We start from the raw sequence: 27771 nt of genomic DNA on the forward strand, positions 1-27771 counted from the left end.
ATAGCTTCACTCATTCAAGATTATAGCGATAATTAACTATGAAACCAATAAATATTAATTTGCATTTCTCTTTACAACAATAATAATGGAAATATGAATTAATGGAGTAACTTACGTGTACCGGTACGTGTAGTGTCGGCTTACGTAGTTAACAAAGTGGGATGAGGTTAAGCAATAATAATCACACCAGAATTGGAAATAAAACGTGATCAATAAATTTTATTGTAACAGACTTTTTCTACGTCTCTAGTAAAGCAACAAATAAAAATAACAACAAAATTAACAGTTATAATTAAAAACATATCCTTTAAAAAAAATAGGCCTAAGCAATAATAATCCCACCAGAATTGAAAATAAAACGTGATCAATAAATTTCATTAAAACAAACTTAATTTTTCTACGTCTTTAGTAAAATAATACATAAAAATAATAAGAAAATTAATAGCTACAATTAAAAATATATCCTCTGAAAAAAAAAGTAGACCTAACCTTTATTTCTCTGGAAATTTTGCAGCCTAAGTGACAGAACTTTAACCGGTATCTAATGTCCTTTCGGTTAGACTGAAACATTTCATTGTGAAATTTAAGGATATAATGTATTCTAACAATCACAAAGAACTTCAAAATTAAGAGTTTGTTTCTGCACAGCATTCCTGTGGAAACCCAGGAATCTTTCGGAAATCGGACAAAGGATAACTCTGGCCTCTTTCTCTTACTGTTGCTACAATTTATAGCACTACAAACGTCTCCTCCTTGTCCCATATTATTATTCCAATTATTGTATTTTAGCTATTAACATTTTCATTACAACCAATAACGAACATTTCACAAGCATCAATGTGAAATACGCAACGAGCTAGCACTCGATAGAAATACGACACAGTCCAAAGTCGACCATGGACAGTCTATTGTTTCTAGTTGCTAACCGCTTGGAGCGCTTTATGACGAGATTTGCAAAAAAAACACCTCAAGCTTCGCGACTGTATATAGTAGACTGTGGTAATATTATTCCTGTTCGCACAACAAATAAAGAGACACGGTGAAGAGTAGGCCTAGAACAAACTTCTTCGTTCCCCTTCATCCTTCTCCAACTCAAGTAAACGGCGCATTCGGCACGTGTCTTTCACATCTACTTATCTGTAGAACTTACACAGAGGAAGGCAGTAATGTCATTCCTGTTCGCCCACCAAATAAAGAGACACGGTGAAGAGTAGAAGAACAAACTTCTTCGTTCCCCTTCATCCTTCTCCAACTCGAGTAAACGGCATATTCGGCAAGTGTCTTTCACATCTACTTATCTGCAGAACTTACACAGAGGAAGGCAGTAATATTATTCCTGTTCGCCCAACAAATAAAGATACCCAGTGGGGATTTTAGATGGTTTGAATTCGTGATTGATGTTGCAAACAGGCTGTAGAAAGCTGTAAAGAGAGAAAATTAGAGTAGCACATGATGCCACTTTCACTTTAAAAAGACAGTGCTGTATGTGAGCTAAGAACGGCTAGCCTTGCAGTATATTTATTTATACTTATATACTATCGGTACTAACACTATTAATTTGAATTAGAGAGTTGTAAAATAGGACTTAGAACCGGTTTATATTCGGCCGTTAGAGAACGTCCGTCAAGATCAAACATTCGACCGTCGTTATTTTAAGATGATTCTTTGCTGTCAGATTATCAAGAGATAAATGCTTGTTAGTATTATTAAAATTTTGTCAATTATTGTAACTAAACTATACTGTATGCCCAACAAATAGAGAGTCACGATGAAGAGCACCTAGAAGAACAAACATATGCTACTTGTGGACTATCGTGCAAAATTGTTGCCTAGATACAGGTGGACTCCCATCAAAACTCGCTCCAAATTTTAATTCCGTATCTGTACGAGCTCCCAGCACGAAAGTACAAAAATATACATAAGACCATGATAAAAAATGATTATTTTATAACTAAGAGGGATGTGGCTAAGTGCTAGCGTGCTTGTCTCCATCCAGGCGGCCCGCGTTCGATCCCCGGCGAGGTCGTGATTGAATTTGTTATGGACAAAGCACACGTTTGACTGGAGTTTTCTCGGGGTACTCCCGTTTCCCTCTAGCATTTCAGCAACATTCTCCACCTCTCGTTCACTTGATCTGTAATGTGCAATAGTAAAAATAGGCTGGGGTATCTCTCGAGGAGTAGTATGGGATTCTGATGCTGATAAAGGAAGGGCTTGGGGCCCCGAGCCCTTGGGACTTATCAGGCTACTCGTCTATGGATGGGATCTGGCAGTATTAGGGACTGGAACAGGATGACCTGCTTGTCAGCATCGGATTCACGAACGTCACACAAGCCACCTGTCGGACTGGGACAGTCATAGAATATCACCTAAAGGGAGCAATTGGGCTAAAATATGCCTAAGTGTAAAGACTGGTCCTGGTACAGTCCTCGGAAAGCCAAGCCATGATTCAGTTCGAAGCCACAGGTGTAGTTCAGGCAGAAACGCGTTTTCCTGTTGATCCGGAATTACGATCGGGCATGGGTTCGATTTCCGCTTGGGCTGATTACCTGTTTTTTCCGAGGTTTTCTCCAACCGTAAGGCGAATGTCAGATAATCTATGGAGAATCCTTGGTCTCATCTCACCAAATGCCATCTTGCTATCACCAATTCCATCGACGCTAAATAACTTAGTAGTTGATACGAAGTCATACATAACCAAGTAAAAAATCTATACGATTTCGGACCTCCATAGCTTAACTTATATGACGAGCAGATTATTATATTAAAAATAGACAAATATCCATGTCTTATTTGGGATTCGAACCCATAACTGTAACTCCCTCTTAAAGTGAAATTTATACAATTAAGAAATATTAAATAATAAGACAAATAGCCAACGTGTTTAATTTTGCGAAGAAATAACGTTGTGTTTGGTTGCTGTTACGTACACTACATTAATTCCAACTTCTCCCTAATCATTTCAATAATTACACACTATATAGGCTATTTTGAGAAAAGTATGTTATCACTTATCATTATATCCAAAATTGGGGATAGTGTTTTCGTTGCAAGATCTTTGTATAGCAGGCGTTCATATTCAGATTCAGTGCATATGAGGTTCAATTCGTGTCCATATATTCAGAGAACATATATCAAATGACGCTACATTGAAAATAAAAGATAATAAATATTTAAAGAGAAGTATTAATTGAAGTTTGATATTTAGAGATAGACCATATTTGTCGACGTCTGTGTTATAAACAACAAGCACGTTATGAGAATCTGTCGGCAATAATTTCCAACTGCAATTATGAAACTGTACTAAACGTCAAATCAATCATCTGAATCGTTTAGCTGTTATTATGTATCCTTTTTCCCATCGTACGGTATGTACTAGAATCGTGTGCCACGTTATGCGAGGGATATAAGCAATGTGTCCAACTGAGACTTCGGGAGACGTAGTGGCGATAATCAAAATTCTCCCGAAATGTAGTGCAATTAAAAAAAAAAGCAAGTTCGAAGCTTAAATGTGTAGATTTTCTCAGAAATTTTCCAAATAAATGTTATTCGTTTTTCTGTAACTTTTGCGTAATTCTGATGTTCCAAGATACATAATGTTATCTGCCACTGTAAGAGCTTTACTGATAATAAAATTAGATCTGCATAATGAAAATTTACGCTGTAAGCTTATGACCTACAAAATAGGTGATAATCATATCAAGAGGTTCAACCAATAAATATATAGCTACAAATCTGGCTTTCAGGTATTGTTCACTGTAAAGTTGATTTGAATAATTTCAAGGGAAAAATTGAGCCCGTGTCTGGTGTAGTTCCTGGGTAGCTTAGTCGGTAAAGCTTGGCGCGTTCAGCCAAAAGTCCCGGGTTCGATACCCGACATCGGAACAACTTTTCTCTTGAAATTATTCAAATAAATGTATAATTCTACATCAACTACACAGGATTCACCTGGGAAGGAATCTGATTAACTTTCATATTACCTATATAAAAAGTGCAATATATATTTAGACCCAGAGCCACATTAACGGTTTTGGAATAATAAAACCGTATGCTAAATAACATAAATATGAATTTAATTTACATTTTATGTTCATGAGTCTGTAACTAAAAAATATCTACACCGCCCTGGTCCGGCCCAGCATTTCCGCATTAACCTTACAGGTTTTCCGACAAGTCCCGCATCATAGGCGATATCATAAAATTTGTAGTGTGCGGAGTTGGCTCGACGAGAACTTCCGTAATCGGTGGATAGGACGCAGAGGTCCCAGAAAATGGTCTTCAAGGTCGCCAGACTTCAACTCCTTTGACTTTGCCTTAAGGGGTTATCTGAAGGATAAGGTGTACGAAGTGAAGATTCGTGATCTGCAACGTATACGAACACTGATCGAGGAAAAGTGTCGTTATACCACCGCTGAAATGTTACAACGCATTCTCAATAGCATTGAAGTTTCGCCTCCAGGCATATTATGAACTTGGAGGCGCTCATATCGAGCACATAAGTTACCCTATGATGCGGAACTTGTCGGACACTCCGTATATTACAAATTAGAATATACTTACTATGTGTATTCCAACTTTAAGTAACATCATCATCATCATCGTCATCGTCATCATCGTCGTTATCGTCGTCATAACCATTTCACGTATTACATCTAGGGGTAGGCCTACACAATTTTGCTACAGTGAACTTTCCAAACGAACTTCGGGCCCAGGAAATTAGGTAAAATTTTCTTCCCTTTCCTTCTAAGACCAATATGGAATGAACTTCACAGATCAGTGTTTGTCTGAAGGATTTTTTTTTATTTTAAACAGATTTTTTGTAGTTGTTTTTTTGGACATTTTTGCACTTTGAGTACAGGTATTTTTAGTTTAATTATACGCAAAACACTAAAAATCCGCTTTTTAGGCACATAAATAGTTTTAAGCATTAATAGGACTTTGATTCATTTAGGCTTTTTAGGTCCTATAGAATATTGAACGGGTTCATCAGCTTCTTGTCTATGCGGATGACGTGAATATGTTAGGAGAAAATACACAATCGATTAGGGAAAACACGGAAATTTTACTTGAAGCAAGTAAAGCGATCGGTTTGGAAGTAAATCCCGAAAAGACAAAGTATATGATTACGTCTCGTGACCAGAATATTGTACGAAATGGAAATATAAAAATTGGAGATTTATCCTTCGAAGAGGTGGAAAAATTAAAATATTTTGGAGCAACAGTAACAAATATAAATGACACTCGGGAGGAAATTAAACGCAGAATAAATATGGGAAATACGTGTTATTATTCGATTGGGAAACCCTTATCATCCAGTCTGCTGTCAAAAAATCTGAAAGTTAGAATTTATAAAACAGTTATATTACCTGTTCTTCTCTATGGTTGTGAAACTTGGACTCTCACTCTGAGAGAGGAATATAGGTTAAGGGTGTTTGAGAATAAGGTGCTTAGGAAAATATTTGGGGCTAAGAGGGATGAAGTTACAGGAGAATGGAGGAAGTTACACAACGCAGAACTGCACGCATTGTATTCTTCACCTGACATAATTAGGAACATTAAGTCCAGACGTTTGAGATGGGTAGGGCATGTAGCACATATGGGCGAATCCAGAAATGCATATAGAATGTTAGTTGGGAGACCGGAGGGAAAAAGACCTTTAGGGAGGCCGAGACGTAGATGGGAGGATAATATTAAAATGGATTTGAGGGAGGTGGGATATGATGATAGAGACTGGATTAATCTTGCACAGGATAGGGACCGATGGCGGGCTTATGTGAGGGCGGCAATGAACCTTCGGGTTCCTTAAAAGCCATTTTTAAGTAAGTAAGTAAGTAAGGTCCTATAGAATTTTAATAGAGGAATCTTGTGTACATGAAACATAATGATATCTGAATAACATACCTCTAGAACAGGGCTGGGCACAGAGAGCGAATCCAAACTTTAAACGGGGACGCTTAATATTCATCCGTCACTGAATCAACGCTGCGCGGCAGAATTCATTTGTAAATAGTTTTTGTAATGCACTGATGAATTGGACGGAGTTTCGCAATAATAGACCAACCAACAATTAAAAAAAAATGAGATATTTGCACAAATCTGTTGATGGCAAGCTAATCTAACTCGGAAAAAAAAAATCAAGAATGTGATATCTGAATTTTGCTGCTGTTTATAAGCAAAAATTCGTTTACTGAATAAAATTCATTTATTTATTTTGCTTTGAAATATTAATGAACTGCTGGTCTCTTATTAAAAATCGGTTAGCCTTATTTGGTATTATTTGTGCTATTTTTTGTAATAGTATGAATGTTATAATACTTCTTGAATAAAATGTTTTATAAAAAAAAAACAGATTTATTTCAATGGCCAATATCTCGAAAAAGGGATATGGCTCTTGATCTATTATTGCGTAACTCCATCCAATTCTGCTCTCGGCGATTAGATTTTGTTAATAAATTACACCTTTCTTCATCCAGACCCTCTGCTTCCTTTTTAGTTTTAAATATGTTTCCGTTTTCGTAGCAGAAACAATTACAATTGCTAAACAAGCAGCTTCTGCAGACATATCACAACTGAACTGAAGTTTGCCCTGATCGTTGTACCACAGTCTAGCATATACAGTCAAGATTGAGAAGCTTGAGTTGTGAGGTTGCTAGGAACAATAGACTGTGCCGGTACTATTTCGCGAGGCGATATTAGCGATCCTAGTGGTCAGCAACTATCTATGGATGCATATTTACTACGTATTGAGCTTCGAGACTGTATATACTAGACTGTGGTTGTGCCATGTATGGTCAATACCAATTAGGAGGTTTGCATAACAAGATGTCGTTGCACAACACGATGTTGCGATGTGCTATAAGGGCTGTTGGCAAATTGAGTGTGTGTCCTTAACGTTACTCGTAGGCACTAGGCCTTTAGTAAGACACGACGCAACTGTGCGGGACAGTGTTATGGTTAGGTATACATTGTATAATGTACAAGCACTCTCATGGTAGGGGTGTGACAGATACCTTATCTACACACACACACACATACGCACATACAACATAGATAAAAGCTACTTTTTCAAATAGGCTATATAAATACAGTAAAGCGAGAAAGGTACGATTACTAATATAGATTATTAATTGACTTTGAAAGAAAACCTCTAAATCTGTAACGATATTCGTAGAATGTACAAATATTTATGTATGTTATAAATTACAATAAATGAACATAATTTATATTGTTTTGTGTGGTCGACGCTGTCATTTAGTTCCCTACCGACAAGCTTTGTGTTGTATATTCCATACCTTTTTTTCACGCATCGATACTACTACAGTAGAGCGTCTCGTTTAGGCACAGTGAAAACGTAAAACAAAGTACAGGTAACATGTGAGGGGAGGACAAGCCGTACAATAAACACGAGGGATGCACAAGGTTTTAGGTACAACATTTATGGTGGAGCATTAATTGAAATTATATTTTCGAAAAACACACAAAACAAAAGAAGACAAATTGCATAACGTTATCATATACATATTTTAACAAACGTGCAAATGAAACGTTGAAATAATACAATATAACGAATCAAATTTTGCTACTTATATGATGTTGCTTTCATTTCATTCTCTATATGACTAACATAATATCACCGTCTTTTGTGATCGAATTAATAAAACTACAGGACTGTAATTATGTTTAGGAAATAGTGTTGTCACTTCAGACCGATATACTTAAGTTTTGTTAATTCGTCCACAGAAGACGGTGATATTATGTTAGTCATACAGAGAATGAAATTCGTAACCGTAAAAAATGTTGCTTGAAAGCAACATCATATAAGTAGCAAAATTTGATTTGTTATATTGAATTATTTCAACGTTACAATTGGTTGTTTGTTAAAATGTGTATATGATAACGTTATGCAATTTGTCTTCTTTTGTTTTGTGTGTTTTTTGAAAATATAATTTCAATTAATGCTCCACCATAAATGTTGTAACTAAAACCTTGTACATCCCTCGTGTTTATCGTATGGCTCGTCTTCCCCTCACACGTTACCTGCACTTTGTTTATGTCTTCACTGTGCCTAAACGAGATGCTTTACTGTATTGTAATATCAAGCGGTGTTGTAAAGATTATCCCTAGTTACAATTTTTATACAGACATCAATACATTGATTACTACCACCGTCATCCACAGTGAATATAATTTAAGCTGTAAGATGACTTTAAATAACTAAAATTGAAATTACTAACTTTCTGTTGTCGTCAATCAGTTCCAGAATGACAACGTTGTTTTATAATCCACGTGGATTTGACATGGCACGTCATTTGAAAATGGTATCGCATCACTGGTAGATATATTAAGTTACCGTTTCTTGTGATTGTAGCGATACCTGAGAAGACTAAATCAATAAATAAACTCTTATATTATCTCTTCAAAGGAAGTCCACACCTGTGGAGTAACGGTCAGCGCGTCTGGCTGCGAAACCAGGTGGCTCGGCTTCGAATCCCGGTCGGGGCAAGTTACCTGGTTGAGGTTTTTTCCGGGGTTTTCACTCAACCCAACACGAGCAAATGCTGGGTAACTTTCGGTGCTGGACCCCGGACTCATTTCACCGGCATTATCACCTTCATATCATTCAGACGCTAAATAACCTAGATGTTGATACAGCGTCGTAAAATAACCCAATAAAATAAAAAATAAAAATTCAAAGGAAAGTACCCGCTTTAACAGTGGCTGGATATGATAGGCCTACTACATATGAGCTATTCCATCTCAAATCGACCGAAATATAGAGAAAATTGACCTTGCAATTTTTAAATACAATGAAACTTTTTCTGTCCGTTGACAGCTGTGATACAATGCTTTGTGCAAAGTTTGAGGCATCAGAACTTCATAGTGTTTAAATTAAAAATATTTTAATTTATCGTATTTTCATAAAATTAGCAACTTTAAACTGTTGTTGCTGCGAAATCCTTTCACCCAATGATCAAAATCATGGCTTATTTTGATGGTGAAAAGTTAAAGTTTATATTGACATGTAAACATTTTTTCTTACTTTTTATGGAAATGGAGAAATTTAGATTTTTCTCCATTAAGACGCCTTTGTCCACGAAAAAAATATTTAAAAAATATATGGTTAGATTCCGCATTGAAAGTACAAATAAACACATTTTTTACTGGTGCACCGTTGATAAGAAAGTATTGAAAATATCAAATCAAGAAAATAAATAGTACGCGCGTGAACTAACCAGCTACTGTGAGGTGGGAGCTAGCCGAGGCAAGCAAGGCCAGGAGACATAAACACGTGATGTTTCGTCTAGTAGCGCATAGCTGGGCTAGGTTTATCATAAGTTTTCATAAACACAGGAGTAAAATGACGCCCAACGCTCGCTTATCTTCAGCTCTCGGCCAGTGCGTGCGGTACTGCGCCGTTCAAGCTAGGCGTGTGAAAATAATTTATTTAATACCCTCGAAACTTATTGCCGAGCCACTAAGCAAACAATGCCGAATCCCTCTTAACAATGCAAGGTTTTTTTCTCAATATTTTTTACATTTTTACAAATAGCCAAAAAGCCTAAAAGTAAGTAAAATCAGATTATCTGTCTCTCTGTATACAATAAAAATAAGGATTACTTCTTAACATAACTTACCAAATGTCAGCTTCAAAATGAGCTCCCGTTCAATGTTCTGCAGTAAATGGTTCCAGAGTTCTGAGCGCTGAAAGAGGCTTGTTTTTCTAAAATACGCTAAATTTGTCGCTCAATAGTACGAAAATCGTTTGACTTTCGATGGTATATTTTTGAAAATGCACTCTCCTCAGCACCTTGTATAAATAGGGAAAAAATTAGAGTATTAAAAAATGCGAGGTTTTTTACTGATCGATTTCATATGGAATAGTCCATATGTATGTGCTCTGATATCTGTAGTAAAGCACGTGGAACGTTACAGAGCCAGAACGTAACAGCATTCCTCCTTCCTTCATCCGATGGCTGACAGTTAGTTGGTGGGCGGGAAGGGAGAAAGCATGGAAAGAAAGTTGAGGAATATATTATCTATGTGATAAAAGCGAGTGACGTATCCAGTTCCCATTGGCTGTGGAATCCGGGAGTTGAAGTTAAAAAGTTGATTCTTTGCTTGTGGGAGAGATGAATATGGGAGGGAAGTTAAAAATAAAGTCCAATATCATTGTGGTCGTTTGTGAACTGTTCTGAGTTATTCCCACGGATGACAACATTGCAACATGTTTTCACGTGACAGTAGAGGTTGAGTCGCGAAATTAAATATACAGAGCGAGCCGTAAGTAATGTCATTAATTTCATTAGGTTATTGTCGAGACATTCCAAACAAAATAATTTAATACAATTTTGCTCGTTTTTTCTTCTTGTCCGAGGTAGAAATCGTTTTATATGAAACATTTCAAATCGTGTTTCTTTTTTTTTTTTTTTTTTTTTTTGGAAAGTCATTGTTTAATTCCCATTATGATCTGTTAATTTTTTTAATTGGGTTATTTTACCACGCTGTATCAACATCTAGGTTATTTAGCGTCTGAATGAAATGAAGGTGATAATGCCGGTGAAATGAATCCGGGGTCCAGCACCGAAAGTTACCCAGCATTTGCTCGTATTGGGTTGAGGGAAAACCCCGGAAAAAAACCTCAACCAGGTAACTTGCCCCGACCGGGATTCGAACCCGGGCCACCTGGTTTCGCGGCCAGACGCGCTGACCGTTACTCCACAGGTGTGGACTCTGTTAATTTAAGATATGATGATAAATTATTTAAATCATTTTATTTTTGTCCTTTAAAAATGCAGAAATTTGATCCGAACAAATGTAACATTTTAAAATTCCTTTTCAGAACGAAAAATTACATTTATCCGGATCAAATTTCTACACATTTCAAGGAAAAAAACTAAAATTTCTTTCAATCATTTTTTTTCATAATACACGCTCTAATAAATTCGACTGTAGTATATTAAACATTTTTGTTTGAAATATCTCGTATAATAATCCATTGAAATTAATGGCATTACTTACGATACACCCGTATGTAACTGTACGAAAGGTTCAGTATCTTAACCCGTAACAGACGGAAATTGGTGGCTTTGCAATTTCTCCTTCCCGATGTAGTCTTGCGTCCGTCATGCTTCTACAGTCACTAAATGCAGAGTTACCGCGTCTTCCTATCACACACTTTATTATCGATGTATAGTCCGGGTCAGCTTACTTCATATCCTAAGGGTGAAACCTAACCATTTTTCCCCCATTACTACAAATGTTACTGGATTGTGGTGATTTTCTAGTTTGCAGGTTGAATTTTCTTTTGCCAACTTCGTTTCCAATTTCCGCAAATGGTAGTGATTTTGTAACTAGTAGGCTATGTTGGCAGCTGAGACAAATATCGACAATGTTTGTCGGTACTGAAGTTCCATGAAATTGAAATTGTACTAGATTTCTGAGCCTGTTACTGGAAGCTAGTGGAATTTGAACATACTAATAATTAATTAATATTAATACATAATAGTTATTTTATGTGTTGCATTGTGGTTATAATTCAAGACTATAGTCAGGTAAGTTTTCGGAGTTAATACTAATAATTTTATGTGGTCAAACAAAATACATTTTTAGGTTAGGTTTCGTGAGTCAATTGTTTAATCAAACCAATGAATTTCGTAATGCCAGACAAAATACTTGACATGTTGATCCCTTCCTCGTATAGTCTGCCTAAGAAAACATGTTACAAATTATTGAATTATTTAGAATAACCTTCCAACATAAAGTACGGTAAGTAAATAAGTCATTTAGTACGAAGGATCGTGTGATATCTGGTAACAGTTGGCAACATTGACAAGACGCCAATATTTGCTGTTTGGGAACTGTTCTTATTTGACCCTCAACATACAATGAAATTATGACCGAACCGTTAATATTACGCAACAAACCAATAAAAGAAACATTTGTTGGTATTTCCTCTACAAAATCCCCAATTATCACTTCTCCAACGTCTCCTGGTTTCCTGGTACACTCATTTCAAAATTCAACAAAATGTTACTGTTCTCAAAACACGTCCACAGAAGACCACAATGACGTTAGACATGTAAGCTTAACTCACTGCCCTGATTCATCCTTCAAAAGGACTGTAGTTTCATTCTGTATATAAATGCGATATGAGGTGACTTGCAGTACGGCGGGAATACAACATATCTGACATGCCTTGTTCAGACCAAATCATAACGTATGTGAGAAAGTCGTACAGGTGGTCGGATGAGATCCATTTAAAATGGAAAACTGTCATGAGACCGTTGTCCAACTAGAGCCGGTTATAATGTATGGAGGGGATTCATACTACAGTATTACCAGAGGATAAACAAAGATGACGTAAATATTACAACTCTGAACGTAAAAAAAAGATAATCTGCTGCAGAATATTCTTTTGAGTTCTCTGCACTAACATAAAACACCCACACTATGACATAAAATAAATACGTGAGAGGGAAGTAATAGGCTACAGTATAAAAATAATACCTACATGTAGAACGTAAAAGGCTAGAAATATTCTAAAATGGTAAAGGGCATACGCAAATATATTTCAAGTACGACTACATAGGACAATTTAAAAAAAAAAGAGGGGGATATTCATACAACGAAACAAATTAATGGCCTCAGGACATCAAGGATTTGAAAAAAGTGCAAAAAATAAAGTCTCGTAGGCAGTCCGTAGAGAGTTTGTAAAATCAATTATTGAAAAAAAGTTGTAAACATTCGTTGTCCATTCTCAAATAATTTTTTATCATCTGAAACCGTCATTCGCAGTTCGTTTAAAGATGAACCAATTACAACTCTTCCTGCAAATGCTTGGCCGTGTTCTGTTGTTCTGTATCCCCTAATTAGACATACATAATTGAGGGGTGAGAATGAGATAATACAAAACCACACTGACTTAGTCTACTTAGGGCTTTTAAGGAACCCGGAGGATCATTGCCGCCCTCACATAAGCCCGCCATCAGTCCCTGTCCTGTGCAAGATTAATCCAGTCTCTATCATCATATCCCACCTCCCTCAAATCCATTTTAATATTATCCTCCCCTCTACGTCTCGGCCTCTCCAAAGGTATTTTTCCCTCAGGCCTCCCAACTAACACTCTATATGCATTTCTGGATTCACGCATATGTGTTTTATTCCCTGCCCATCTCAAACATCTGGATTTAATGTTCCTAATTTTATGTCAGGTGAAGAATACAATGCGTTCAGTTCTGCGTTGTGTAACTTTCTCCATTCTCCTGTGACTTTATCCCTTTTACAAGCAAATGTTCCTATGGGGGCAGATAAAAAAGTTAAATTTTTTTCTTTCACCATGTTAATAATGTCAAAAGGAGTCCTTATACCAATTTTGGCCACTCGACCGCAATTACGAGGGCCGTAAAAAAATAAGTTCGCCAGGGGCAGTTAACAGAAAAAAAAAAACATTTTCATTGGACAAATTTATTGGAACAGACACAGCAATTATTGTTGAGCTATTTTTCAACATATCTTCCATTGGAACTGAGACATGTCTCATATCATGGGATCGACAGAGAGAGGTGCAGACGCAGTCAAACGCTGGTTGCGATCTGAGGCGGCTGACTTCTACGACACAAAAATTGATCCCATGGTATGACAAATTTCTCAATCCAGTGGGGCATATGTTGACAAATAGCGCAACACTTTCTGTATCTGTTTCAATAAATATTTCTATGCAATTCTGCTTTTTTCTATAAACAGCACCAGAGAAAATCACTTTCTGAACGGCTTCGTAATTGCGATCGAGTGGCCAAAATTTGTACAAGCACTTCTTTTGACATTATTAACATGGTGGAAGAAAGAAATAACTTTTTTATCTGCCCCCATCAGAAAGTTTGCTTGTTAGCCCCAAATATTTTTCTAACAAGTAAACCTCTCCAGTTCGCCTGTGCGTTTTCAGTATGAAACATATACTGACATATAGTATGCATTGGTAGAGTTTATTGATATACCTTTTAGCTGCTAATGGTCATGGGGAATGGAGCTACAAATTCGAAGTGCATATATTAACATAGTAGCCGTACCTGTGCGCTCCGCTGCACCCGTTAGAAATAAATATAAAGTAATTACATACTAATTAAAATAGGACATTTCATCCAGGGAACATTCGTGTTTGATAGAAGGATAAAACGTTTAATATGTTACTTAATTTAAATTGTATTTAAATAATTAAAATGCGATCATTTTGGTCCAGAGACCACTCATTTGGTGCAATGACAATTCCTTTAACATGTTTCTTAATTTTTATTACATGCATCCATACTTTAATGAAGACTGACATATCATTTAGATTTAATGTGTATACTTTATTTTACTTGCTATATGTTTCCATTGAATTATGATAATAACTTAATTTTAACCCTTGTTTTCTACGTATTCAGTAAATGGCGCTTGGGCAACTATGGTTCTGAACCCTTCAAATAACTTAAATAACTTAAATTATATTATATTATATTATATTAAGTTATATTATATTATATTATATTATATTATATTATATTATATAAAAATGTGCTGATAACGGATGTACACCGATAAGTAAGTTTTTAATTTGTTATGGGGGCTCTTGAATCTCAGGAGGAACAAATTTTATTTTACAGCAGCGCAACACAATCTGCTTGGTTCATTACCCAATTTTTTGCATTGAATTTAATGCATATGTATTTTATGTATTTTAACACGATTCAATTGAGCATAGTTAAAATTTGGATTATAAAATAATGGAATGCTAAGCTAACATATTATTACTGCATACTAAATCAATACACTCTTGTGGTTCGTTAATTCTCTGAGATAAACATTATTTTAAGAAATACAGGAAACGAATACACAGAATAGCCTATCAAGTTGTTTGTGCATAAGAAGCTGTTTTAATCTTACCTGTCCTCAATTCACTCCGAAGTTACTGTAATAACATTATAGCATTATGTCCATATAGAGAAACTACACTTTCCAATGGTGAAATAATAATTAATTACACAAATCGGTTAATTTAGCTTCCGATATTACTTCATACAAACACAGAAACATTCTCTGTAGGCTATGATTCATAGCTTTCGATTGTTGTTGACCAAGGCCCCTTATAGACGAATTCATTTGTTTATTTCATTACACCGCCTTAGATGGCAGTTATTTTAATTTTGAAACTCATTTATCTAATTAAATATCTGTCCTATCAAACTTTTTCAAAGAATAAAACTTATCGGAAATGATTTTTAAAGAAATGTTTGTTATGTAACATTTTTCACAAATATCAATAATAAGCGAGATATTTCGATTTATTTAATTCAGGCCCCCTTATAACCCCCCCTTTTAAATAATGTATTTTGAATGTCATATAGCCTAAAATCTAAGTTACAACGAACTTAATTTATATTCCAATTTTCATCGAAATCCGTTCAGCCATTATCGCGCGAAAAGGTAACAAACATACAGAAAGACAGACAGACAAAAAAAAAAAAAAAAGCGAGTTTCGGTTTCAGGGTGGTTAACTATATATATGTTAGGACCAATTATTTTTGGAAAATCGAAAATTACCAGAAAAATTTCGGCTACAGATTTATTATTAGTATAAATATAGATTTGCAGATTTTTGAGTCTAAATGGACAAAAATGCTGCAGTGGGCAAGGTGCAAGTCACCAGCATTCATAAAGTGACGAAAATAGAACTTTGACGTATTCCATGAGCATCTGATATAGAAAGAACCTCCACAAATGTTGCAAAAGTTAATTCCTGGTATGTGAAAAGTGTAGTGCTTCAGTATTTCAAACCATTCAATGGGATCATTAATGTATCCTGATTTATAAAATGCATATCGAGTCATGTCTTTGAATCGCGGTGACTGTAATTGACTGTAGAAAAATGAATGCAGAGTGACAATGGTATCTCTGTCATGAACTTTTGAATGAAAATGATCGTCCTTAATTGCATAATCCGATATAGTCCTCCAATATGTTTTGTATTAATAATTTCAAGGAAAAATTGTTCCGGGGCCGCGTATCGATCCCGGGACCCTTCGCTTAGCGCGCGAACGCTCTACCGACTGAGCTACCCCAGGAACTATACACGACACCGTCACAATTTTTCCTTTATATATATCTCCACACAACTCACATGAGTGACAAGACGCCAGAACTCAACAGTGAGTGCACACAAATACTGTGTGACTTTAAATTGTACCTCGTTACTGGAGGTACGTTAAAAGAAAGCCACAATTTAACTCAACTGTGAGTGCACACAAATACTGTGTGACATTAAATTGTACCTCGTTACTGGAGGTACGTTGACAGAAAGCCACAATTTAAAGTCACACAGTATTTGTGTGCACTCACAGTTGAGTTCTGGCGTCTTGTCAGCTCAAGTGAGTTGTGTGGATATAAAAAAAAAATAAAAAAATGGAAAAATTGTGACGGTGTCGTGTATAGTTCCTGGGGTAGCTCAGTCGGTAGAGCGTTCGCGCGCTAAGCGAAGGGTCCCGGGATCGATACCCGGCTCCGGAACAATTTTTCCTTGAAATTATTCAGACCTACTTTACAGGGAGCTACTACCTAAAGCCAGATGTTTATGTTTTGTATTGTCTGAAAAAAGAATACGTCCAACGGTTGTATCATAAAGGTAGTTCTTTTTGGAATTTATCGGACTTCCACTGACTTCCCAGCTCGAGCTGTTGTTGTTCGCACTTGCTCATGTACTAATGCATCAACATCTGGTACAATGGGATTACAACATCTACGGAAATGGTACCTTAATTGCTATTGGCCAAATGCAGGTAGTAGGAATTTACTTATGGTGGAGAGCTGGACATCGTTTAACAATGAACAAGAACAAGAATATATGAATTTAAATTTACAATTTTTCATTATTTATGGAATCCATACACAACTTTTTAAATTTAACTAGAACTAAACGACATTTTATACATGTTGAGAGGATGCGAAGACATTTCTTTCCCCTTCTACTTGGCTTGAGTCAGTCAGTCTGACCCGTAGCTGTTACCTATTATACCTGCACCCTCCAAGCTCTACATACAAGAAAATAAAATATTAAATAAAGTACATAAGCGGATATAAAATACAGTGACACAGATGTTTGACAATAACATGTTTCAGTATATTTTAATGTCATTCTTACTATATTATCAACTAATAATTAATTACTTAAAGTAAGGGATGTTAGTTTGTATTATGAAGTCGGGGGAGGGGGGGGTGACACAGTGCAGATTGTTCCGTCGTTTATGCTGTAGTGTAGCAACTAACAGTGAAGAAAACATTTATCTTCTGCTGTTGGTAGCTTTTTAATGTGCCAGTTGATATAAACAACAATGAAATGAAATACAAACGCTTAGTATAGATTTTCGAAGTACAGATTATCGGTAAATATTTTCAATAATAAGAATTTTCACTAAGTTCAAAGTCAATTAGTCGAACGTTAGTAAGATGGACAGTAGCATCTTCCCCTTCACGGGTGGTAAAAAGTGTGAGTAGAGGGGAAAGCCTATCAACCAAACTGAAATGGGGATTATATATTAGAATTTACAAGATTAGGAAATTTAAGTGTAAATTTGTTATATATTCTTGGGCCTAAATTACTACTATGATTAAATACTCTAGCAGTGTTGCATTTTGGTTCAAACAATCTTAAAGAATTCATACCCTTTGTTTCATAATTATGAAAATACAATTCAAAATTATTTCGATTTTTATGTAGGCCTATGAATTTTATTAATATTGTACAATATAATAATTTGTCTTATTTTAAGAATATTAAAGTCTAAAAACAATTTTTGAGATGCAAAATTAATAGGTTTATGAAGATATATTTAAATTATTTTCTTCTGTAATAAATAAAGTGGATTAAAATAAGCTACCCCATTCTGTAATTCCATATGTGGTGGCAATAATGATAATAGTAGTAAACATCCTTTTCAGGCAATTGTTAAACATTACGTTTGTCAGACATTTTGACTGTGGTTAGTGAAACGGGCTGTTAACCCATTCCAACGTCAATGGCTTGTCAGGTATGATGCTTCTATTATGCACCAGAGGATTATGTTCTGTGCTGGCGGGCCGGGCGTGACTGATACTTCTCAAGTGACGGCGATGAGATGGACAGTTTGTTCGATTAAGCCGAGGGTAATAGAAGCAATGAAGTTAAGTCGGGAGAATGTTCTCTTCGGAGAGCTTTCTTCAACATTTAAACAAGATAGGTGAGAAAAGGTAAAGGTTTAATATATGACTTGAATTTGTGAAGAATTCGGCGTCTATTCGATTCCCGCCCGCTTGGACTGAGTTTTACCGAGGTTTTCGAAACGAATGTGACGTAATTATATAGCAAATAACTGTCATTTTTCGTTTAGTTTTTCCACACAAAAGGAATCTTGTTCATCTTCTGTTCAAGTAATGTACTGAAAATTGTTCTAACAATATACGAATGAGGAAAAGTGTAATAATAATAATAATAATAATAATAATAATAATAATAATAATAATAATAATAATAATAATTTATTTAACCTGGCAGTTAAGGCCATACGGCCTTCTCTAACACTCAACCAGGAGTAAAAACGTTACAAAAACACTACAAATTTACAAAGTACACTACAATTTTACACACAAAACTGAATAAGATAATAATAATAATAACATTTAAACAAAAGTAAGTAGAAATCAGACATAATATATAACATACAGAAAGAAAGAAGAAAGCACAATAAAATGTGAACAGCAGGTCAAAATAAATGAGACGTACAAAGTATAAAAAAATAAGACAATTATTGATGATGATAATAATAATAATAATAATAATAAATAAGAATAGTAATAATAATAATAATAATAATAATAATAATATTAATAGTAGTAATAAAATAGTGCAGTACAAAGCATACAATGAATACAATATTTTTAAGTACACACAGTAAGGAAAATTATGATTATATATAGCTGAACTTATCACATTATAGATATACCATTATCGGAAAGTATGAAAACAAAAATATAAAGTAAGTTAAATATCACTAGAACATTAAAAAAAATGTATTCCTCAGTAAGGAAATAAATTAAAGAAAAACTACTGCTCCAGCATAAAATCAACTTACAGTGTGTGTGCACGAACTGTAAAAAATCAGCTCTCTATCTTCAGAAATTTTTGAGAAAATGTCTTTATGTACGACATAATTTAATATTGGCATGAGCCACCGGCTTAGCACAGATGGTAGCGATTTTGCCTGCTGATCCGAAGTTGCGCTCGGGCGTGAGTACAATTCCCGCTTGGGCTGATTACCTGGTTGGATTTTTTCCCAACAGTAACGCGAATTTCAGGTCATTTATGGCGAGTCCTCGGCCTCATCTCGCTAAATACATCTTGCCATCACCAATTCCATCGACACTAAATAACCCAGTAGTTGATACAGCGTCGTTAAATAACTATAAGTAGAAAAGAAAATGTCAAGATAGGCAATTGCGTATCCCCTTAACTTGGATGTCCTGAGCAATGGTGACGTCGCATCTCACCGTGTGTTCGTTGAGTGCAGGTTCAAAATAAAATATAGCATAAAGTTTTTTTGAAACACAAAGAGTTATAGCAGTAAAAAACATGTTTCATACTTAGGTTGAAACTTCTTTGGTCTTTTACTTCGCCTGCAATAGAGACTATACTCCGTAAAAATACATAATTCGCATGACGTTGTTAAAGAGACTTGCAAATAATATAATGACATCCTGAATGCTTATGCAATAACGAACTGTACATTGTTGCACTATTAAGTGTCTATGTAATTTTCATAATTAACACTGAGAAGTTACGTATTATGGAAAGTACACTACCGGTAAAAAGTTTTAGATCAGCTATGAAAACAACTATATAGGGTAAAGGTGCCTAATTCCGTGATACTCCTAATCCGTGATAAAATTTCAATTAATTGCCATGTAGTTGTGGTCTCTGACTTAAGTTTTTGAAATACCTAACAGATGCCAGGAGATGTCTTCTTTTCAATTCTATTGACTATCCGCAATTTCAATAGAAGCAGTCGACTGCAGAAGCTTTTGTTCAGTGAAAGGTGGTTGACCAGTAAGTTTTTCTTTCTCTTGTGACCGCTCCTGAAGAAACATTTTATATTTGAGGTAAGAATTAATATAGCATTATAAAAATTATATACTACTCTAGATTAAAGTCAGCTGAATCAATGTGTATGATTATTTAAACATTGTGAGACAATAACAATGCTACAGGAGCTTTCCCATTTTCGGACTTATTTTCATATTTCTCCTTCCTGGCTCACTCGACCAGTGATGCCAACGCTAAATTGTGAAAATTAATGTATGTGAAAGAAAATAGTTTGTGGAAATAATAATAATAGACATAAGTTATAGAAAACATTAATTATAATTATAATAAAATAATAGGGCATATATTTAACTTAATTACTGCTGTTGTTAGGAATATAAATAATGAGAAATAATTGTGTTATAATTCAAATTTATTCAAATTTCGTTTTGTATTGAATTTAACTTCCAGTTTAATTTGTTTATAACATATTAATATGTAATATGTATTTCTGTAGTTACACAAGTATTTTCTATGAAATTTGTCACTTAGGTCCTTTTTCTATGTTGTAATTTCTTGGTTAATCCATATTAAAACAATATACCATGACTTTAAAGTGTTTTTCCAAATACACGTTTTTTTATGAGCAGTTAATGAGGGTTATTTTAATATCACGGAATTAGGAAACCACTATCACGGAATTTGGATCCCTGTCACGGATTTAGAAGCCACTGCATAACAATGAAGAATCATATATTATATATCAAATTTGTGAAACTGTTGACACTGAAAGTTGTAGCTAAATGTCCAAATAACGTCATTTAGGTGTTATTTGAAAATGTTTAGTACAATTTTGGCATAAATATAGATTTTATTGTCCACGCCTGTGGAGTAACAGTTAGCACATCTAGCCGCGAAACCAGGTGGCCCGGGTTCGATTCCCGGTCGGGACAAGTTACCTGGTTGAGGTTTTTTCCGGGGTTTTCCTCAACCCAACATGAGCAAATGCTGGGTAACTTACGGTGTTGGACCCCAGACTCATTTCACCGGCATTATCACCTTCATCTCATTCAGACGCTAAATAACCAAAGCTGTTGATAAAGCGTCGTAAAATAACCTACTAAAATAAAAAAAATAGACTTTATTAAATATGTCACGGAATTAGGCAACCTTACCCTACTTTATTTCAATGTACAAACACATCGGAAATACTAAATAGACCAACAAAATAAATATTTTCTGTATCTAGTATTATGATATGATAGAATATTCAAAACGAAATCCCCGTTTCAACCACAAATCCACAGTTGTGATAAGTGATCGAAAACTTTTGACCGGTAGTGTAAATAACAGTGAAATGCAAGAACGCACAGCTCACGGAATATGTGCAGCTGCAACATCTTGCATGCATGTGCATGTGTGTGACGTATTGTGTTTGCACATAAATTGACAATGTTTATACAAGCTTTACTGACGTTATACAATGTATCTACTTTGTCGCTGGATGTAGAGGTTTTTGTGGCTGCAGTATTTCAAACGCATTATGTCATACACTTCATGCAGTGATTGAATGACTCCAGACAATTTAAACAAATATCTCAATCTGAAGTCATTACTTTATAGCTACATTTCTGCTCTTCCTTCTGTTCTTCTTTTCACTCCCCTTCACTTCTTCACGTTCTCCTCTTTTTGTTACATTCCTATTCCTCCTCCGCATGCTACTATTACTCCTTGTCTTCCTTTCTGTCGTTTCTTTCTTTTGTACCTTTTTCTCATTCTACTTACCCTTTCCCTATCCATTGTACTTCCTTTTTTCTTACTTATCCTAGTTTTAAATTTCTTCTCCTCTCTTTACTACTACTACTACTACTACTACTACTATTCATTTTTCTTCTGTTTGTTATTTTACTATTTAACTAAATTCTTTTTTTTTTTTTTTTTTTTTGCAATTCATTTTATCTGATTGCAAATCTTCACATGTATAATACAATATAATATATAGTCAGTTCACTTTTATATTTTAACCTTATTTTTAGCATCACATTAATAACCTAGCCTACATGTGATGACTTGCAAAATATATCTATTTTACATTATACGTACACTTTTAAATGTTGACATTAGGGACACCCACATTTGAATATTAGAATATTAATGTATATTATAATTATACTAATTTTTAACAGGTTTTATCCCCGTATGCCATTAAACATGTATTGTATGTGTAGAGAATGTAGAGAGTAATAATATTGTAAAATTGATTGTTCGTATCTGAAGATGTTGACAGTGTTCAACGAAAACGTTTATACGTCTTGTAACTTATTATGTAAAGGTTAATATCTAAAACATACACAACAGTAAAGTCAATGATTGAAACAATAAACTTTCAATACATTCTTTTTGTTCTCCCGCTTCTCATTTCCGCTTCCCTATTCTTCCTCCTTTATCTCGCCCTGTTAATCCTTCTTTCTTCTTCTCTTCTTCCCCTATATCCACTTCCTACTTCAATTATCATACTTCTCATTTAGTCCCTTTTTCCTGCTCCACCTAATCTGTCCACTCCTCCTGTCCAAATTTCACGAGAGGATACCTGAGAGGATGGTATGGTTCTTGCGGGGTAAGGGGAGAGGCTCACTAGTAACTCAGCTCCACGGAAGGAGCAGGTGGATGGGGTTGGTGTCATTGGCCGCCTGGAACAAACAAAGCTTAGTCATTGGCCGGTCGGTTCCGTGTTGGGGTTTGGTTATGAGTGGGGGGGGGGGGGGAAACTGACATTCCTTGCTCGGATCTTCTCTTGAAGTTCGAACAGTAGCCTACTTTGCCTTCCTACAAATACTTCTCCCTGCTCCTGCCCATTTTCTGCTGGTCCTACTCCTTCCCCAACTCATGTTTCTCTTTTCCTGGCCCCTGATCTTCACTCCCCAGCGTCTATTCATCTTTCCCCTCCTCCTGCTCTTTCTCCTATTCTTGATCCTCTTTCTTCTGACTCTGCTGCTCTTTCTTCTGTTTTTGCTGCTCGTTCTCCTGTTCCTGCTCCTCTTTCTCTGTTTCTGCTGCTTTTTCTCCCGCTCCTGTTCACTTTTTCTCCTGTTATTGCTCTTCTTTTCCTTGCTCCTGCTCCTCTTTGTCCTGTTTCTGCTGCTCTGTTTCGTGTTCCTGCTGCTCTTCGAGTTTGTGCTCTTCTTTCACCTATTCTTGCTTCTCTTGTTCCGGTTCTTGCTTCTCTTTCTCCTATTCCTGCCCCTATTTTTCCTGTTCCTGCTCCTCTTTCTCTTGTTCCTCCTGCTCTTTGTCAGGTTCAGTTCCTTTTCTCTCGTTTCTCCTCCTCTCTCCCCTACTCATACTTTTTTCTTCCTAGCTCCTGTTCTTTTTCACCTGTTCCTACTTCACTTTCACCTGTTCCTGCTCCTTCTTTTCCTGTTTTTCCTCTTTTTTCTTCTGTTTCTGCTATTCTTTCTCTTCTGTTCCTCCTCTTCTCTCCCCTACACTTGCTCCTTTCTGCCCCACTTCCACCAGTCTTGTTGTTGTTCCTGCTGCTTTTTCGTTGTTTCTGCTCTTTTTTTCCTCTTTCTGCCCCATATTTCTTCTTTTCCTGCCCCTCTTTCTCCTGTTTTACCTCTCTTTCTCTTGTACCTACTCCTCTTCCTCCCGTACCTGCTTCTCTTTCTTCTGTTCCTGTCCTTTCTCCTTTTCTTGCCCCTTTTTCTTCTGTTTCTACCTCCCATTTTCCTGTACCTCTTTCTCTTTGTCCTCAGCATGCACTCTTTATACTGTTTCTACTTTTCTTTCTTCTTTTCCTGCTCGTCTGTTTCTTATTTCTGCACCCTTTTCTCATCTTCCTGCCCCTCTTTCTCCTGTTCCACCTTCTCATTTTCTTGTTCCTGCTCCTCTCTCCTCTCCTCCTGCCCCTCTCTCTCCTATTTCTTCGCTGTCTCCTTTTCTACTCTATTTTCTCCTCCTCTGTCTTTTCCCTTTCCTCTTTCCCGATCCTTAAAACTTCTTTCATTTTCTTTGCTTCCCTGCGTCAAACTCATTAACTCATTATCATATACAGTACGATTATTTAGTCCTGCCAGTCGCCGGCAATCTGCACCTGGGTCAGGCGAGTCCATTAAGTTACGCCAAGGTATGTTCAGGTTAGTCTGTTGCCTGCAGTTAGAGCGATCGGATGTCACGCATGCGGTATAGCGTTGTGTTTCCAGTACAGTTAAGCTGTACTGCAATCCTTTACCGACCGCTCGCCCTTATCTTTACTCCGGAACTCTCCCCACTACTCCTATTACTTCCCCTCTTTCGCGTCGCTGAGCTGTCAGGATTAAATAATCGGTCTGTAAACCTCATTATCATAATAATATCCTGTTATTCATACTGTTAAATTGGCACAAAGCCTCAATTTATATATACACTGTAGACTAAGTTATATTCATTGTAGCAAGTGTGATAAAAGCCAGTCCACAAAACCATTTGCATTTGAAAATAAAAATTGAAATTCGGAAACGTACATGAATAAATCTTAGAAAAAGAACACAAATAAATAAACTTAAAAAAATTGACTTTTCAGATTGAAAAGAAGGAATTAGTTGTTAAATGTATAAAAAAAAAACCCAGAATTTTAAGTAATTTCACAAAGAAAATTGTGCCTTTGTCGTGATCTCTTTATCTATATATGTTTATATACAAAACCAATAACCAGGCTTCGAGACTTCGGACCCAATAGAGCAGTTCAGTGGGAAATCCGCATAACGGCGTAGTGAGTATAGTGGTAAAGCGTACAATGGGTGGGGGTACTGTAGAATGAATGACAACAAATACGCAAAGGAAAACGCTCTGGATTTGAAGGTTCTGGCGAATAATTTGGTTTTCATACAAACTTGTCTGAAACGGTTAGAGAAGTCAGAGCAAGAGATGCCGGAAGCCCTCAAATTAATTTAGAAAATAATGCAGAGAATTAATGAGACATCAAGTAGGTACACCAGTTACTGAAGGTGTAAAACAGAAGTGGAAATCAATTTTATGTAAAAATAACGGATATAGAACATTGTGTAATATAAACAGCAAATTAGTGGACATAGAGTCACCCGAGAATAAAGGACTGTCTCTCAGAGACTGCAATGATGTTAGGTTTTTTCTTTTTGCTCCTATCACGTCATGCGACGTAGAGCGCAGCTTTCTACAGTACAAACTTTGGCAGATAACCGAAGAAGATTTACGTTTGAGACACTAAGAATGTATCTTGTAGTACGTACATTGCAATTCGGTACTGTAACTACTCTTCCTAAAGACGATCAATAGGATAAATGAAAAAATTTAAATTACTACATGCTTATTTCCACCATTAACACTGTGTATAATTAAACACAAATGCTTATAAAACACAGGAGAATAAATGTTTTTCACATTCTTTTGACATTATTATTGTGTAATGTATATTTACTTTCAGAATGTACATATGGGTGTTTCCCCATACTACCGTACTCTACTCTAAATAGCAACGTTGTTACCTCAACACATCTCTATCTACCTGCAGCGAGTCAACAACCTAAAGTGCATGCACAGTAAACTTATTGTATCGGGTCCAAAGTCTCGAAGCCTGCCAATAATATACTATATCGTGGTGTATTTACTTCAATAGTTTTTACTTACCGTCAGATACGATGCTGGTTTTAAGTTACGGAGCCAGTGCAGTTGCTCGCGAAGGAATGCCACACACACACGAAGACACAAATATCTGAAAGTTGAAAAAAAATGGAACTTACTATACAATTGAACATTTAGAACAGCTATGGGTAAGGTTGAAGTATTTCGTCGTTGTTCCTGCAATAATTCCTATGTAAAAAATATAAAATTTTTCAGTAGGAAGAAAAGACATTTATTCATCCTATGGTAGCCGTACATAGGAGACTGTGAATTCTTACATTTTCGAAACGAAGAAATATAATTACATATAGGAGATTTTATTACTTGCTGTATCACTAGGCCTATAAGTTATTTAATAAAGCAAAAATCTGAAAATCGATAAATATGTCACATAGGAGTTATTGCACAAACAACGACGATTTGATAAAGTTACGTTCTTCATTTACACAAACAAAAGAAATTAATCAAACTCATATTAACTGTTCAGTACCCAAAAGGACTATATTGAGGTACAGGTTTTACATAAGTAATACCCAGTTTCAGATTCCTTTCTCCAGAATTTCTGAAAATTATATATGCATTGAAATAGACACATAGCATTTCCTACCATTAATTAAAATGTGTCTCAGTGAAACTTACAGCAGAGTTTGTATAGATCAGTTTCTATCAGAAGTTTTTCCGATTCACTGAGGTCTAAAGCAAGGAGATGCACTATCACTTTTACTTTTTAACTTTGCTCTAGAATATGCCATTAGGAAAGTTCAGGATAACAGACAGGGTTTGGAATTGAACGGGTTACATCAGCTTCTTGTCTATGCGGATGGCGTGAATATGTTAGGAGAAAATCCACAAACGATTAGAGAAAACACGGACATTTTACTTGAAGCAAGTAAAGCGATAGGTTTGGAAGTAACTCCCGAAGAGACAAAGTATATGATTACGTCTCGTGACCAGAATATTGTACGAAATGGAAACATAAAAATTGGAAGAGGTGGAAAAATTCAAATATCTTGAAGCAACAGTACCAAATATAAATGACACTTGGGAGGAAATTAAACGCAGAATAAATATGGGAAATGCGTGTTATTATTCAGTTGAGAAACTTTTGTCATCTAGTCTGCTGTCAGAAACTCTGAAAGTTACAATTTATAAAACACTTATATTACCGTTTGTTCTGTATGGTTGTGTAACTTGGACTCTCACTTCGAGAGAGGAACAGAGATTAAAGGTGTTTGAGAATTAGGTTTGTAGGAAAATATTTGGGGCTAAGAGGGATGAAGTTACAGGAGAATAGAGAAAGTTACACAACGCGGAACTGCACGCATTGTATTCTTCACCTGACATAATTAGGAACATTAAATCCAGAACTTTGAGATGGGCAGGGCATGTAGCACGTATGGACGAATTCAGGATTGCATATAGCCTAGAGTGTTAGTTCGGAGATCGGAGGGAAAAAGACCTTTGGGGAGGCTGAGACTAGATGGGAGGATAATGATAGAGAGTGGATTAATCCTGCGGTTCATTAAAAGCCATTTGTAAGTAAGTAAGTATTTCCTACCAAATCCCGTTCTTTCGTAGATTCTTCAATACACTCGTGTATATTTCACTAATTAAAATAAAATGCCGTTAATAATTTATTGGTACCCTTGCAAACTGATTCCTATTAACAGATTTTTGTCCATACTTTGCAGCATACAGCGGCTTCAATAAAAATACTGTATAGCAGAGCTGTAACAAACTACATAACCACGTTTGTTTGTATATGCAATATTGAAACCAATTAGCGTCTTCATCCGATAGGAACGCGTGCATTGCCACCCCACCAGACCCTCTACGTCTGTCATTAGGCGCCTTTGTGTCGAGACCTGCCCGATCCCATAATTGCCGGCAACAGTCTGATGGGTTGGGGATTGAACGTGGAAAATACCTATATAATAATTTCTGCCATTATGACATCAGGGCATACACGATTGATCTAGAGATTTTAATGGAATGTTCAATAAATGCATACAACATGGTTTTTATTCCGTTAAAGTCATGAGCCCTAT

The 27771-nt window shown here is 35.9% G+C and overlaps 1 protein-coding gene and 1 non-coding gene across 2 annotated transcripts in view; one reads left to right on the forward strand and one right to left on the reverse strand.

The window, feature by feature from the left end:
- The window catches only part of LOC138703155 (insulin-like peptide receptor), a 722445-nt gene that overhangs the window by 519404 nt on the left and 175270 nt on the right, over positions 1–27771 (reverse strand). The window contains exon 2 of the mRNA XM_069830809.1: positions 25730–25814. The gene's annotated coding sequence lies outside the window, so the exon portion shown is untranslated. The remainder of the gene's footprint in view (positions 1–25729; positions 25815–27771) is intronic.
- Positions 16469–16542, forward strand: TRNAS-GCU (transfer RNA serine (anticodon GCU)). The gene has a single exon. It is a non-coding gene; the product is annotated as a tRNA-Ser (tRNA).

The sequence above is a fragment of the Periplaneta americana genome, chromosome 7 (genome assembly GCF_040183065.1).
Source record: "Periplaneta americana isolate PAMFEO1 chromosome 7, P.americana_PAMFEO1_priV1, whole genome shotgun sequence".
NCBI lineage: Eukaryota > Metazoa > Arthropoda > Insecta > Blattodea > Blattidae > Periplaneta > Periplaneta americana.